The sequence below is a fragment of the Balaenoptera borealis genome (genome assembly GCF_965194805.1).
Source record: "Balaenoptera borealis genome assembly, chromosome: 14".
Taxonomy (NCBI): domain Eukaryota; kingdom Metazoa; phylum Chordata; class Mammalia; order Artiodactyla; family Balaenopteridae; genus Balaenoptera; species Balaenoptera borealis.
The window spans coordinates 18,403,521-18,420,437 of NC_138875.1; the positions used below are offsets into that span (position 1 = coordinate 18,403,521).

The 16,917-nt window shown below is 36.2% G+C and overlaps 1 long non-coding RNA gene across 3 annotated transcripts in view; it reads right to left on the reverse strand.

Moving 5' to 3' along the window:
• LOC309610648 overlaps positions 1 to 16,638 on the reverse strand; it is a 126,783-nt gene extending 110,145 nt beyond the window's left edge. For all 3 annotated transcript variants that reach the window (XR_014234100.1, XR_014234101.1, XR_014234102.1), the window contains exon 1: positions 1,096 to 16,638. This is a non-coding gene — a long non-coding RNA (uncharacterized lncRNA). The remainder of the gene's footprint in view (positions 1 to 1,095) is intronic.
• Between the last annotated feature and the right edge of the window lie 279 nt (positions 16,639 to 16,917).

The window sequence follows — 16,917 nt, forward strand, 5'->3', positions numbered from 1 at the left end:
TATATACAAAAGATTTTAAAATAAAAATGTAAATAGCCTTATTGGAAAATAGGATAAAAATGTTTCTGAAGTAATGGGGCACTCTGAATGAAAAACCTTAAAAAGGTGCCTGTATTTTGATACAGAAATGCAAATGTTAAGATTTTTCTCCTAGGAAAATAAACAAACAAATATGCCAAAGATCTGTATATGTATAAAAAAAAAATGTTGCAATGTTATTTATAACCTTGAAAAATATTAAGTGACCTAAATGTTTGTCACAATTGGTTGGATAGTCAAATATCTAGAGAGCAAAATCCTCATAACTGCTAAAAATGATTACATAGTTATTTATTGACTTGAAAAATTTTTCCATATTTTGAGTGAAAAAAATTTTTACAAAGCTGTATGTAGACCATGGTTCCCATTTTTTTAATTAAAAATTTACATACATGTAGAAAACAAAAGGCTTAAAAAATATTTACCTGTATGTGATTATCACCGAAGTGGGATTATGGCAAATCTTATTTTGTTTTTTTGTATGCCTTCCCTCCTTTCTCCATAAACAGGGTAATAGACATCAAGGTCAACATTAATCATTGGAATTAAATGCATAAAACTCAGGAACGGCTTAACTGCATGCCCTGAGCATGGCAGTTACCAAATAGCTTTGGATTAATTATTCGTTTGTTTGACTGATTGACTGATTGACTGAAGAGGTGTCACTAGTGGGAAGCGGACATAAAGCTTAAGGAATTACAGAGGGAGAATGGTGTGGTTAAACGCTAAAGTTGATTCAATTTTGGTGGCAGCTGCAGAACGATTCCCATTTGCTTCCTTTAATTGCTAGGAGGATATTTAAGTTGTGAAGCTCTAAGTGGCTGCCCTCAATTTGCTTCAGTTTATCCAGCACTTTCTTCTTATATCTCACTGGAGACCTACAATAATCCTGTATGACTCTAGGGATTAGCATCCACTTTTCAGATAAGGAAACTGAAGCACAGAAGAGCGAATGACACATTAAAAGGCCTAAAACTTGTATATTAGTTAGGGGAAGGCTAGCAACTGTAACAAACAAATACCAAAATTTCAGAAACCTAATACAATAAATCTTACTTTTTTTATTATCTTGCAGCCCCGTAAAGGTGGGGTAGAGAGTCATCCATGTGGTCATTCAGAGATCCAGCCTCCTTGAATCTGTGACTTCACCTTCCTCTCGTCTTCAAAGCTTCTGCAACCTGTAAGCAGATGGGGAAAGAGGAAGTGAAATAAGCATCCATGCGTTAAGCTCCTTGGTTCAGAAGTGATACACACAACTTCTGCTGATATTCTATGGGTAGAACAAGTGACACGAACCCCACCAGGACACAAGAGGATGGTGCTGAGAAACAATCCCTGCCTGGGCAGATGATTTTTAGTGCAACTCTATTCTACAGAAGAGAAAGGCAATGCTACACTCCAGTTAGTAGAATCTCCAGAACTCAAAAGAGACGTATGACTAAATCCAGTGTTTTTGCTACCACAACACGTTAACTCTGCTTCCAGAACTGGTTCAGCCTGCCTCACAGCTTTTGAGTGAGTTAGAGCCTGAACCTAACAGGAAGTACTAGAGAGAGGATTGTTATCAATGGGAAGAATGCTTGAACTGACCATGAAAAGATCCTTAAGCCCTGCCTCTGCCATATCGGATTGAATGGGCCTGAATAAATCATGAAATCTGTCTCTTTTTTGTTTTTTCAGAGACATTGATGCAAACCTGTATTTCCCAGTCTATCCTACTTAAGCTTCTGGACTCCTCTATTATTTTTCCCTAAGATGCTCAAACATGCCTATAATGTTGTTAGAGTTTACGAGAGCCCCTTAACAGTAAGAGGTAGCTAGTAAAACCATGTCATTGATATATTTCATGCAACAGTTTAAAAAAAAAGGAAACATTAATAGCCTTGGTAGTCTTAGCTTGGATAATTGCTCAATTTCTGTTAGGCTATTGGAAATATTGGGAAAAAAATTAACCACCTCTCTGGACCAGTTGGGAATCACAGACTCCATGACCTCCCAAAGCCCCAGAACACCTGAAAATGTCTTTTGTTTCTGTAATCTTGACAAGGGAATTCCAGTCACACACAACCCCCCTGTAAAGAGCGTGTGCCAGAAATACTGGTTTTCTCCTTCTCCACTCGTCTGAATCTAGAAGTGTATATTGAGCTGAAAGTGGCTGGAGGTGATGGATAGAGAGAGGCTATTGAAAAGCTCACTCAGGAAAGGAAGCAACAACTCCATCAGAAGACTTGTCTGTACTAGTGTTTCAACCACAATGTTTTCTTCATCATTCATAAATCCATAATCATCACTCCATCTTGAAAATCTCACTCTCATCCTCTCTTTATCTTCTCCATGAAATATATCAGAGAGAAAAATGCAGAGAATTAACAAAAGGAACTCCCATGTATCCCTTCCCTCTACTAGCTTTGTCAAATCTTGACATTTTTGTACACTTATTTCTGATGTTTTTAGAGATAATGTAAATAATCTTTAAAATACTGAAGCCTGCCTAGATACTGTTTTTCTATTCCACTTTCCTATTTCCTTCCGCAGAGGGAACCATTAATATGAACCTGAATAACCTGAATATCCCAAGTCTAGCGTTTTTTTCACGCACAAATGTTCATAGTATATATTCTTTTTTTTTTTGCATGATGTTAAACCTTATATAAATGGTATCATGCTGTATATATTATCCTACACGTCTTTCTTTTGTTGTTTAAAATATATTTTAAACTTAATTATTAAAGGTACATTCATTGTAAAAGCTATAAAGCCTTGTGCATAAATACACCAAATTTTAAAACTCATCCTCCCTGTGGCAGATTGTGAAATGTTGCGTTAACATTCTTGTACACATTTCCTTGTGCACAAGTATGAGGGTTTCTGTGATACACAAATGTAGAAATGGGTCAGATATGGCCTTCTCTTCACCTTTACTAGATATTGACAAATTTCTTTCAAAAGTGGTTTTGACATGTTCTGAAAATTCATGTTACTTCACTTACATGCTAAACTCTTTTTTACTGATCCAATTGGTTTAAATTTTTATATCAGTTATTCCTGGTGTGACTAGTATGTTTACATGTATATATTGGCCATTTGGGTTCACATCTTTTGCCTGTTTTTATATTAGATTGTCTCTTTTTAATGATTTATAAGACCTTGTTGTATTTCGTGGCTAGTAGCTCCTTGTTAGTTGTTGAGCTATAAATATATTCTCCCAGTGTTTGGTTGTTTGTTTCTTGTTGTTGTTTTTAACTTTCTTTTTTTTGTTGTTGTTTATAATAATTTCAAATTTTAGTACAGTGAAAGTCATAAACATTTTCCTTTATGATTGATACTTTTTGCATCTTATTTAAGGAAGATATCTTCACTCATAAAGATATTTTCTTATATTTTTTTCTGAAAGCATTATTTTTTCCCTAATATTTGGATGCTTAATATCCCTGGAGTTTGTTTTTAAGCATTAGTATGATTAGGCATTCAATTTCATAGAAAACAAATTATTCCAGCCTAATTTGTTGCGCTAAAACAACTTATTCCACTATTTTATTATTCTTCAGAATTACACTAATTTTTCTTGGTTCTCGGTGTTTGAGTAATAGTTTTAGAGTCACATAATGATTGTTTTTATTGAAATTGCATTAAGTCATAGATTAACCATGGAAATAGGAATTAATAACTTTACAATTTAAAATTTTCTCATCCTGAATCTTGGTTTATCTTTTTTCTTCTGGCATACTCTTTTGTCTTTCAATAATGTTTTTAAGGTACTCCACAAAAATCTTGCTAATTTTTTGTTAAATTAACTTCTAGATACCTTATAGAATCGTTTTACTATTTGAAACATCTTATTTTAATTATATTTTAATTGGTTATTTCATTGAAAAGAAACATTGTTCAATTTTTGCATATTGATGTCTCTGGATCATCAATCTTTCCGAATTCTCCTATTATTAGTTTTAATAATTTGTCTATAGAGATTCTTGATTTTTCTATGTAGAACTGCTATTACCAGAAATAAAAACAGATCTCTCTCTTCCTTTCTAGTTTGTATATTTATTTATTTTTTTCTCGTCTTATTGCACTGGTAAAGCTGCAAGTAAAATACTGAAGAGTACTGATAGTAGGGATTCACACTTGTCTTTTTTCTTACCAAAATGGAATGCTTCTCATTAACAGTTCACAGATATATGATGTTTCTTCAAAGTTTTTCATAGTTCGTTTTTCAGGTTTGAACATTTCCCTTCTATTTCTAACTTGCTCTGAGTTTCGTATTTTGTTCTTGTTTTTTAATTGTGAGTGAACACAGATTTTTACCAATTTTATCTGAATCTATTAAGATAATTACATTTTTTAAATTGAGATATAATTGACATAAAATATTGTATTAGAGTTAGGTTTACAACAAAGGATTTAATATCAAAAATATGTAAAGAACTCATACAACCCAATAGAAAAAAATTTAATTCAATAAAAAATTGGGCAGAGGACTTGGATAGACATTTCTTCAAAGAAGACATACACGTGGATAGCAGGTACCTGAAAAAGGTGCTCAATATCACTAATCATCAGGCAAATGCAAATCAAACCACAGTGAGATATCACTTCATGCCTGTTAGAATGGCTACTAGTGAAAAGTCAAGAAATAACAAGGGTTGGTGAGGCTATGCAGAAAAGTAAACTCTTGTATACTGTTGGTAGGAATGTAAATTGGTGAAACCATAACAGAAAATAACATGGAGTTTCCTCAAAAACTTAAAAATAGAACTACCATATAACCCAACAATTCCACTTCTGGGTATCTATTCAAAGGAAACAAGATCACTGGCTTGAAAAGATATCTGCACCCCCAAGTTCACTGCAGTATTATTTACAATAGCCAAAACATGGAAACAACCTAAGTATCCATTGACAGATGAATGAATAACCACATTTTTTCTCTGTTCATCAGCTAATTTGAATTAATTAGTATACATTCTAAAGTTAAATTATTCTTACATTCTTGAAGTAAACTCTACTTGTTCACGCTTTCTAAAATATATTAGTAGAGATAATTTGTTATTTTATTTAGGATGCAGGCAACTATGTATTATTAATCTATATTTCCTTCTTTTACTCTCCTTTTAAAGTTTTTACCAAAGGTATAGTAATTTTTTCCTTCTCTATGCTCTGAAATAAAGACATGATACATTTGTCTCTTAAAGCTTTGGTGCTGAGACAGGGGTTATTACTTAGGAATATCATCTAAGACACCAATTGTCAATTTCTAGATATTATCACATTTATTGAACTTTTATTTCAATAGCTGTATTTTTATTTCTATGGTCCCAGTTTTTTTTTTATATCTTTCCGTCCCTGATTTAGCTCTGGCTGCCTTTGTTTCATAGCATTTTTCTTTTTAATGAGTAAAATCTTTTTATTTATCCCTTCAAACATTCTAAACATTCTCATTTTAGTCTTTTTCTGACTATATCATTAAATTAATTCCTATTCTGTCGATTTTTTTTTTTAAAGAATTTATTTATTTAATTAATTTATTTCCTTATGCCTGTGTTGGGTCTTCGTTTCTGTGCGAGGGCTTTCTCCAGTTGTGAGGAGCGGGGGCCACTCTTCAGCGCGGTGCGCGGGCCTCTCACTATCGCGGCCTCTCTTGTTGCGGAGCACAGGCTCCAGACGTGCAGGCTCAGTAACTGTGGCTCACGGGCCCAGCTGCTCCGCAGCATGTGGGATCTTCCCAGACCAGGGCTCGAACCCGTGTCCCCTGCATTGGCAGGCAGATTCTCAACCACTGCGCCACCAGGGAAGCCCCTGTTTGTTGATTTTATTGATTATTTTGTTTAGTATTAGACTTCTCTTGTTTGGGATTTTTTTTCTGCATAATTTTTCTGTTCTCTCTCTGTTCTCATCTCCTTGTCTCTCTTTATCTGTCTTCCTGGATTCTCCCTTCCGGTCTGTTATTGTTGAGACTGACGCCCAGTCAACACCCAGGTTATACAAGATTGGATTCTTCTCCTGCTCCATCTTGATTTGAAAGATATCACAAATCCGGTCATCAGATGGGTTGGCTCAATTCCCTGTTTTGAGACTGTTTTTGTCTGCTTGTCTGCCTGGGCCCACTGAGTCCTATAAAACTACGACTTCAGGCAGTGAGTCAGCAGTAACCTTTTTTCAACCTCATTTCAGGAGGTGGTTGGCCCACCTCGGTTCCTGGCTTCAAGCTGTAAGCTTGGCTAGGTCTGCTATCTGTCTTGGTGCAGCTTACTCCAAGCTGCCACTGCCTGCTTCCAGAGTTGGAATCTGTCAGATCTGCACTTTCATCCCTGCTCACACTTTGTGCTTCTGTGTAATTTGTGATCCACAGATATGTTTACTCATATTTGTACCCAGCTATATCATTTTGATTATCTGTCTTTTAATTCCATCCCTAGCTGGCAAGTGTTTGAAATAGAGGAGTTTATTAAAGCATAATTTTCCTTAGCAATTTTACCCAAAATTGCTGGAAGTTTGTTTCTTAAATTCATTTTGCATCTTTCCTAAAGCCTAGTGAGAACTATGCACTTCATTGACCTTCATGTGATCATATTCAGTGAACAAATGAATGAATGAATAAATGAATAAGAAAGGAGGGAGTTAAATAGCATGAATAATTAAAAGAGAATGAAGACATACAAGCTAACTCAGAGGCTTAAATGATTAGAACAATTAATAAGTCACACAATTGAAAGTTAATAGGTAGGGTAGGTTTGGGGCAGGGCCCTATCAGGACTTTTTCTGTCATTCTCTTGGCTCAGCCTTTCTTTGAGCCAGAGTTGCAGAATACCTACGAGCAGCAGCTAAGATACCTTGCTACTTCATTCACATTTAGTGAGAGAAAGAGAATGATTTCCCATAACTCTCTCAAGAATAGAAAAACATCCTTAGAAACCTCCAATAACCTCTAGCTGGGTCTCATTAGATAAAACCATATTAAACACACATTCCCAAATGAAGGACTAACAGAAAGAATGGGATTATCCTTATACCAGCTTGGCCCATCCTTTAAGCAGGAGTCAATTCCTCTAACCATACTGCTGCCTCTTACTGAGAAGGTACAGAATAGATACTGAAGAGTCAACAATATCCACTCTAACAGGTAATTGACTTGTCTCCTTTAATGTCAGTGGGTAAGTTATTTGATTGAGTATGGGAGATTACATGCGTAAGTTAAATTGCACTATCCAGTGTAGGATAAAGCAATGTGTTTTTAAAAGTTTGCTCTGTTTATAAAGTGGTAACTCTGATGGTGGAGAGACTCATTAAAATAATTAAAAGTATATTTTAGTCATTTGATATAGTTTATTCATTAAACAGCTCCTTTTCTAAGTTCTCAAGCAATCTTAAAAAAAAATCTGTGAGGCAGGCATTATTACTACTGTTCTCATTTTACAAGTGAACACTGAGCTTATCAAATAGTAAATGGCACTATTTGGGGAAAAGAGGGTTATAGTAGAGTGTGGCCAACCAGTTAGATGATTGTTTAGCAATTATTTGCTCTCTCCTTGCACCTCCATGGGTGGAGTATAATATCCTGCTCCACTGATGCTGGGCTTGGTCATGTGACTTGATTTACCCAATGAGATATTAGCAGACATGAAATGAACAGAGTTTTGAAGTGTACTCCTGCAATTTGGCTTTTGCTCTTCTGCACTTCTACCATCACCGTGAAAGCAACGTGCCCAAGCAGGTCCACAGGGACCAGGAGACATGAAGCAGACCTGGACTAACTTGCTGCTTGGTGCCAACACCAACTGAGGTTAGCCTAGATCTATTAAACACCTGCAGTACCAAACTCAGGTACATAGATAAGAACAACTATCATATTAAACCACTGAATTTGGGGTGTTTTTTTATACAGCATTAATGATGTAATAGCTAACTAATACAGGGAGGAAGAGAAAATGGAATCAAGCTGGCAATAAGGAAGAAAAAAATAATGAAATATTTTTAATTGCCCAAGGTCACTCAGAAGATGGCAAAGCCAGACCCTTTAGTGCTCGAAGGCATGCTTTGAGTCTCTGTAATAGGAATGCTGCAAGCAGGTTCATTATTTCACTGCAGCACTGTAGTTCCAATGAGTAATTAAGCCATATTATCACATGGATCTGTATTAATCACCCCACTATATCGATTCATCAGTAAGAAGGTATGGCACCTATTGACTACAAGAAAAAATGGGCAGTAATTAACTATAAACCATTTGTAAAATTTTTCTTCCTATGTTTCAACCACAGATTATTGTAGAGCTGCTCAATCCAACATGGAAACTGCTAATCACATGTGAATATTTAAATTAAACTAAATTTAATTTAAAATTCAGTTCCTCAGTCACACAAGCCACATTTCAAGTGCTCAGTAGCCACATGTTGCTAATGGCTACCACATTTTTTTTTAATTAATTTATTTATTTTTGGCTGTGTTGGGTCTTTGTTGCTGTGCACGTGTTTTCTCTAGTTGCAGTGAGTTGACTTCTTACTGCGGTGGCTTCTCTTGCTGCAGAGCACTGGCTCTAGGTGGGTGGGCTTCAGTAGTTGTGGCACGTGGGCTCAGTAGTTGTGGCTTGCGTGCTCTAGAGCGCAGGCTCAGTAGTTGTGATGCATGGGCTTAGCTGCTCCGCGGCATGTGGGATCTTCCCAGACCAGGGCTCGAACCCGTGTCCCCTGCATTGGCAGGCGGATTCTTAACCACTGCACCACCAGGGAAGTCCCATGGCTACCATATTGAACAGCCCTGGTATAGTATGTTTCCATCATTACAGTAACTTCTACTGGACAGCACTGTTATAGGGAATATAACGAAGTAACATCTTCCTTTCAATTAAGTCTAGTTGACTCATTTACAGAGGTTTTTTTAAAACTTTCAAAATGCTGCACTTCACCAGGAATCCCTGGCTAAATAAGTGTCTCTTGAATTAAGACATGTGGAACCATACAATTCTGTCAGCAAAGCTGGCTGGAGATGTTAAAGAAAATGTGTACAGGTAGTCCTGGCCTCTGGCCTCCGGATTCAGCTGGAGCTTACAGGATGAAAGAGTTTCTGTCTTCATCTGAAAGCATCTGGAAACACGCTCAGCAGTCATGCAGCTGTGCTTACCTCCAGCTAACTGCCAAGCTCAGAAGGGAACAAAATAAATTAAAGGGATAGATCACAATGTTTACCAAGGAGGAAAACCCCCAAATTTATACTGGTGAGAAGAATGAGCTGGTGATAACAACTGGGCACTGAGAAAATTACAACTCAGTCCAGATTGGCCCCTGTCTAGAGAGGTTATTTTCCTTCTCTGGATTTTGCATTCTTATCTGTAAGGTAAGTTGAGCGTGGTTTCATACTGACAAATGCCATAATGCAGAATTTCCAACATTATCAGGTTAAAATAACCTTCCACCCTCGCCTCCAAGGCCATCAGAGAGCTCTGTTCCATCTGTAGCCAATGGGCCATGTTCACTTGCCCTCTGTAGAAATCTGATACCAGACATGTGCTAGAACATCTCCTTAAGGAATTATCAACGTTTACACACAGAGTAAGACTCTATATGTAAAAGTGTTTGGGGCTTTTGCTTCTTGAGAAGAAGGCACCTATCCTACAATTCAGAATCTTAGCCTTAGACACACACACACACACACACACACACACACCCCTCCCAAAATTAAGTATTTAAAATATCATAGTTGCAATAGCAACTCTTAAAATGCATGAAATATAAAAATGAATAAATGCCTGGTGTGAGCTGTGTTTTACAATTTCTTTTCCAAATGAAAGAGACCCCCTGTTTCTTTTCATTTGGTGGCTTGGCTTATACTTTCATTTTTATAGTCCAGACAACCAGCAAAGTTAAACTCAAGCCTACTTTTGTTCTTTACAAAAGGAGCTTGTTTCAAAATAAAAAGGTTAATAAAAAATAAATAAAGGGGTTTGTTTGACCTTTTCTGAAAGCTAGATTATTGCCATGGAGAATGAGGTCATCACTCACTCCATGGGTAATATTATACTCCACCTAACTTTCCAAACTTAAATAAAAGTACCAACACTAAAGGCATTATTATTATATTAATATTTATCCATGCAGAGATCATTCAATTCCAAACTGTCCTGGATTCCAAAAAGTAACTGAGAGGTTAAATATCAAACTTTTTTTCTTATTCCCCAATGTATTTGACGGAGAAAAATAATTGACACAGAGATAATTCACTCAAATCTGCCAACCATTCAAAGCTTCAGCAATTAAACCCATTATTAACTTATGACTGTTAATCAGAATTTTCTGAAGTTATTTGTTTATCCTAGGAATACAATTCTTATTAAAGTATATTATACATCTAAAAGGTGTGACTGAATTCATCACGAGGCAGTCAAGTACTGTGTGAAAAGCAGAGTGAGAAGGCACTTGATGCAAGAGGTACAAACACGATGGTGACATGGTTCCTGTGTTCAAGAAGTATCCATGTAACTGGTAGGGCTGAAAATGCAAGCTGCTCACCTTAGGTTTAGGCACTCTGAAATATAGGTGAATAACAAATACAATGCAATCCATTCTGGCCGGAAGGGTCAGAGAAGGCTCAGCAGAGACGGGCGCACTGGAGCTAAGCCTAGAACAATAGGAAGCATTTGCTCGGCAAAATGGGAGGAAGGATGCTCCTGTCCATAGGAAGGATGTATAACGGCATTTTCAAGGTGAGGTGAAGTTCATCAGGAGACTGAGCAGAGGCCACGAGGTGGGAGGTGAGAGGAGATGGATTAGGGGAAGCACGCTGAGAGCAGATGATTGAGAGCACTGAATGACAGCTTAAGGGATTTGAACTTCACGTGTAGACCGTCAGAAGTTTGTTTTGTGAGTCATCAAAGATTTCTAGGCAGGGGATTGACATCCTCTTGTCTTTATATCAGGAAGTTCATTCTGACAGCCCATGAAAGAGGATAAAGTTGGAATCAAAGAAACCTGTTAGGAAATGTTTTGCTGTCAAGAGATGGTGCAGGCTTGATACGGGGCAGGAAGAGCAGGGGGCAGATAAGTATGACATTTCAGATATATCACAATGGAAAGGGCAAGGTTAGTATTTTTAGCCTTAATGAATAAGAAGAGTCTGGCCTACTACAGCAAATCAAATTTGTTTCCATTTTACTTTTTTTCAAAGTGTTATTTACTTTTGGATGGGCTAGGATTTCCTAAAAATATCATGTTAACATACATATTATGTATCTACATTAACATATTTCTGTGTCATACTCTATTATCTATTGCCTGACCCTAATAGAAAGCATAGTCCAAACATAGTAGATATTTATTCATTCAGCTATTTATATGATCTGCAAACCTTCACTGAGCCCCTCTTTAGTATATAGGACATTGATAATATATACATACATAATGATTGTAAAAACCAAATATTTTTTAATTGAAGTATAGTTAATTTACAATATTATATTAGTTTCAGGTGTACAACATAGTTATTCAATCATTTTTATAGCTTATATTCCATTTTAAATTATTATAAAATATTGGTTATATTTCCTGTGCTGTACTGTGCTGTATTCCCAGCGCTGTACTTTACATACTTGTATCTTATTTATTTTATAACTAGTACTTTGTACCTCTTAATCCCCTTCCCCTATCTTCCCTCCTCCCCTTACACTCTCCCCACTGGTAACCACTAGTTTGTTCTATGAGTCTGTTTCTATTTTGTTATATTCATTCGTTTTATTTTTTAGATTCTACATATAAGTGTCTTTCTCTGTCTGACTTAGTTCACTAAGCATAATACCCTCCAGGTCCATCCATATTGCAAATGGCAAAATTTCATTTTTTTTTATGGCTGAGTAATATTCCATTGTGTGTATATGTATGTATGTATATATCACATCTTCTTTATCCATTCATTTGTTGATAGACAAACCAAATAATTTCAGAGTTCATGGAGAAGAATTACTTCTGCATGGTGGATGAGTAAAATATTTTTGGAGGTGGTGGTATTTGAACTGGGCCTGGGAGAATGAGAACGATTTGGATAAAGATGGGTTATGAGAAAAGGCAAAAGTAGAGGTAGGTCAGATGTGTCTGGAAATGGCTGGAAGTCAAGGTTAGCAGCAGACTAGGGTTCACAAACAGAAGCAGTGAAAGCTGAGGTGGGAAAGGTAAGCTGGGAACAAATTTTTGGAGTACCTTAAACATGACGACTTTTTCTAGAAGACAACAGTCACTACTGAGGATTTTAATCAAGGATTTTGACTTTTTAAATACCTAAATATGTTAAAGTATTTTAACATGTTTAAAATATTATTCAAACTAATGCTAGAGTCAAATTCTCACATATTCTAGAAAGTTTGCCTTCATTTATTTTGTGTTTTAAAGCTATCATACAACAGAAGGAAATTTTTCTCTCTGTAATTTGAGTAACTAATTAGCATACAGAGGATTAAAATGTTTGGGGTGTCATCAATCCTAGGTTCTATCTATGCCATAGACACATCATCATGCTGTTATGGTTAAAGGCCCAATGAAAGTATATTACCGAGAAATTAACTACAGTCTCTAAAGTTTCTGTGAAGTAGCCAAACTTTATTTAACAAAGGAAATTTTCACAATTATAACTACTAATTTTTTTTTGTTCATCCAGAACTTTTAAACTCTGTTTATTATTTTCGAAGAAGTAAATAAAACTATCTGGTTTGGGAGCCAAGCACTAGAATTTCATAAATGATCCTATCTAAAAATTGTTATGGCTGAGCAATAAATTCCTGGAAAATTGATGCTTATATTTGTAATAGAAATGTCACCAGAGCCTTAAATATAGCAGTGCGACCTGTCTCTATTACCGTGAAGCAAAGTCATATTTGTAATTGATTTAGACTTGTCCCTCCTTCAATGTGTGCTGAGTTTGGAGGCACTGGACAGGATATTTTAAAAATTTAAATCTTAATTTTAGTCTAGTTAGATTAATCTGCAAATAAGTTTTCTCCACTTATAATTTTTCCACACCCATTTTTTCTTCTAAGAGACGATGAATGTGTTCTTGGAGTATTTTAGTAGAAATAATGGATTTCAGTAGTTGTTAGAATAGTTCTTGGAACTCTTGCATCTTCCAGTTACACTCAGATGATGAGAGGTAAAAATGAAGAAATTTCCAAGTCAAATTTTTCATTTACACAGAACGGAACTGATTGTAAGGGCACTGATGGACTTTCTACAGCTGTTACGAAACCATGTGTCCACATTATTTCTCAAAGTGATGTGATGGTAATTGTGGTCCTTATTATGGTATAGAAGTAAGCAAGCCAAATAGATACACATCCTTAATGACTTTAGCATCCAGCATTCAAAATCCAGTTAATTATTTGTCGCTGGAGACATATAGAAACAGAAGTACAGGCTGTCTGTACAGGATACAATAGCTGTATTTGGCAGTATGGATTCCAAGTTTAAGAAATCAGTTAATGGACGATTTCAGAGATTCTACCAGAATGAGAAAAGAGTTACATTTAACCCTTGAGCTGGCAGTCTATAGTAGGAACATTGCCAGCTATAAAAAATAATAATCAGAGTCCCATGAACTGCTCTTTTAAAATGGTTACATTAAAACCCAGACACCTGTAGTTTTACTAGTTGCTAAAACGGCTTGTAATCGCACATGCATGAAACAGATGTGTAACCAGAGCTGTAGTCACTGGTTTCTATTAGACAAACACAGGTGAGTGGTGGGCAGAAGGAGGAATGGAAAATTGAGATTTGTACACGTTAAAATCGAACATTCGAGATGGCACGTAAACCTTCGAAAGCATTTTCCATGATATATATATTGGCCTGTCTCTTGACTGTTTTTAAATCATGGATATTGACATTTCCCAAAATTATCTGCTTAAATCTGGACAAGATAATAATGACTAATACTCATCCCCTAAGAGGTGTTCTTCAAAATACTAGTCTTACTGAAATGATTGCCAACACTATGTAGGAAGCTTTTTAACAAACTTGAACTTTTTAGGGTTTTGTTTTTTTTTTTGGAGGTGTTTTTTTAAACAACATTGCTTAAAGGTCTGATAAAAATCAACCTTAAAGGATATTTCCAGAACTTTAGTCTCCCAAAAAACACGAACCAGGGCCTCGATTCTAGCATCCTGGAGTTTGGTGGTTATGAAATTTACAGTACGGTGTGTCAGCTCATCTGGGACTGAGTCACGCGGCCGGGGACGCAGCGCGCTGAGGAAGTCATGTGAACCGTTGCACAAATACATTTTTGTCAGTGTTTAGTTGGAGAGCTGGGACTCGGCTGAACTTTAGGGGATTGAATTTTCGTTCAAATGTTCCAAAATTCTGCTTTACAACAACATCTGGGATATGGAGAGTGGCTCGCTCATTTTGGAATTCCTTAGAAAGGAAAAATGAAATGTGGACAATCATAACATTCAACAAGAGCTGTCCTTCCAGAAATCCTCATCACACCTGGGATGGAACCTTTGAGCCAATGGTTCTTTTCAGATGTCTTAGAAAAAGGAGTACAAACAGAATGAATGAGCTGGAGCAAACAGGCAACTCTGTGAAAACTTCTCTGAATTGAGAAGGAAAACAGGATATGTGTTCATGCTCCCATAACTCATCAGGAAAACTCATTCCAAGTCATTCCCAGGGATGATCTACTCCCCCAGAAGACCTTATCTTTCCACATTTTTTCCACTCTGAAAACATATTTTTAAAAAAATCAAAAGTCTTTCTTGGAATGGAAATGCAGCCTCTTGCAGAATGTGAATGAAAGACATTTGGACCTGAAGGTGCATATAGTATTTTTAAAGGGCTATATGGCTGTTCATTCTGCAGCCCGGCAGTTCTCTGGACTCAAATCATTCCTCAGAGACTAAAGTGCCATTGATGATGAGGAAGTTGAGGTGCAGAAAGCACCTGCCAAGTCTTCAGACTGGGGCAAAACCAGAAAACAGATTCAACAGGGCAAAGCTGTTTGAATATTACAAAGCCATTTTGGATATTCCCATTATATCTGTTAAACATTCATCTATACCCTGACAACTATGCCCTTGTTCCAGGAGCTTGAAATTACTGGGTCTTTAAATTATTCTCAGAGCATAAACTGAGCACTCCTAGAAGTGTATGAATTCTTTCAGACTAATGGTATACCATTTACTGCATGAGTGTTCCACAGTCAACTGGTGAGTGACAGAACCAAAAGCATTTAGCCTTCCCATAGTTTAAGGTTGTGTGTATGTTCTGGTTCATGAGCGCATATAGGGTAATAGTTCTCAAACCAGGCAGTGCCTTGGAATGACCATTAAAGCTTTATTAAAATGCAGAAGTATGGGCTTCAACTCCAGATTTTCATTCAGTTGGTTGGAGGCCCCAATGTATGATACATTTTCTAAAATGTAAATATGTAGATAATTTTCAATATGTGACCAGGACTGAAAAATACTGATGAAGAGCTAAGTGTTTATCAAAACTCTGCTCATGCACACTTGCAAACTGAAGCTTACAGGCCCATGAAAATGCAGGATTCTTGAGCTCATTGCAGCTATGTCAGTCCTTACTGGCTTGTAGGTTTAAAATGTGCAAGAACTGGGGAAAAACCAAGAGCAGAGACCATATTAGGCAATTTAGGGTGGCTCTCTTCCTGTCCCACAGGCAATACTGTGATAGCCAAAAGTCACAAAGACTATGATGGTTAAGTTCTCAGGAATGTTCCCAGGAAGGTTTTCCCTTGAATAGTCCAGAAGGTATATTTCTAATACCCCTAGCAATGACTGGGAGATTGCACTCAACAGAGTCATAGAACATGGGTGCAGCCAAAATGGATACATCTATTGTCAAAATAGAACTGGATGAGGCTTCTTCTTCCCAAATAATCACAAAATCAAGATCATCCAAATTTAAAATATTCCTTACATCTGTCAAGTGATGTTCAAGTCTGTATCAAGGATTAAAAGAAACCCCAAGTATCATACTGACTTCAAGAGTAAAAGTTTAACTTACCTTCATAGTGCTCTTCTTGCTTGAGGTATAAGTTTCAAGTGTTTCATGGAGGATTTTGTTTTGCTTGTGGTACTAGTAACCAATTATGAAGCATTTGTTCCTCATTCTAAACTTTTGAGGAAGAGACCTTTCATAGCTCCTTTGTAGTAAAGAAATCCACTTTAGATCTACACCAGGGACCAAAACTTCCATACAGCAAGGAAAACATTCAGCCAGTCTTTGGATATCAAGTTTGCAGACACAAACATCCACGCCCTTGTTCACCTTTTCATCAGATACTCTGAGAATTTTATAACTTCAGTAAAATCACTTAATCATGACTTTTTTTAACCTACATGAAAAGGATTAATGGATTAATAATTATTAAAAAGAAAAAGTACAGGACTTAGAAAACACTTTGAAAATCAAAGATTCCAATGTTATGCAACTCCAAATTACTTTTTTTATCTTTTCCTTTTTTCCATTAAAGGATAGAGCAGCTCCTTATGTGTACTTTATTTTTTTATTAATACAAAACGTTTACATCAAAGTCAGATTGTCTCAAAATCTTTTGCTTCCACTAAAAAATCCTTAATTTCAAAACTGGAGTTTAATAATACTTAATCGTTGTCTTTTCCTTTTTTCCATTAAAGGATAGAGCAGCTCCTTATGTGTACTTTATTTTTTTATTAATACAAAACGTTTACATCAAAGTCAGATTGTCTCAAAATCTTTTGCTTCCACTAAAAAATCCTTAATTTCAAAACTGGAGTTTAATAATACTTAATCGTTGTTAAACTGAAAGTTATAGACTGCTGCAGTCTTTCACCCAGATCTTCTTATAAGGATATTTACATATATTTATAGTATTGACTATTTCCTATACCTTCCAGAGAACACAATC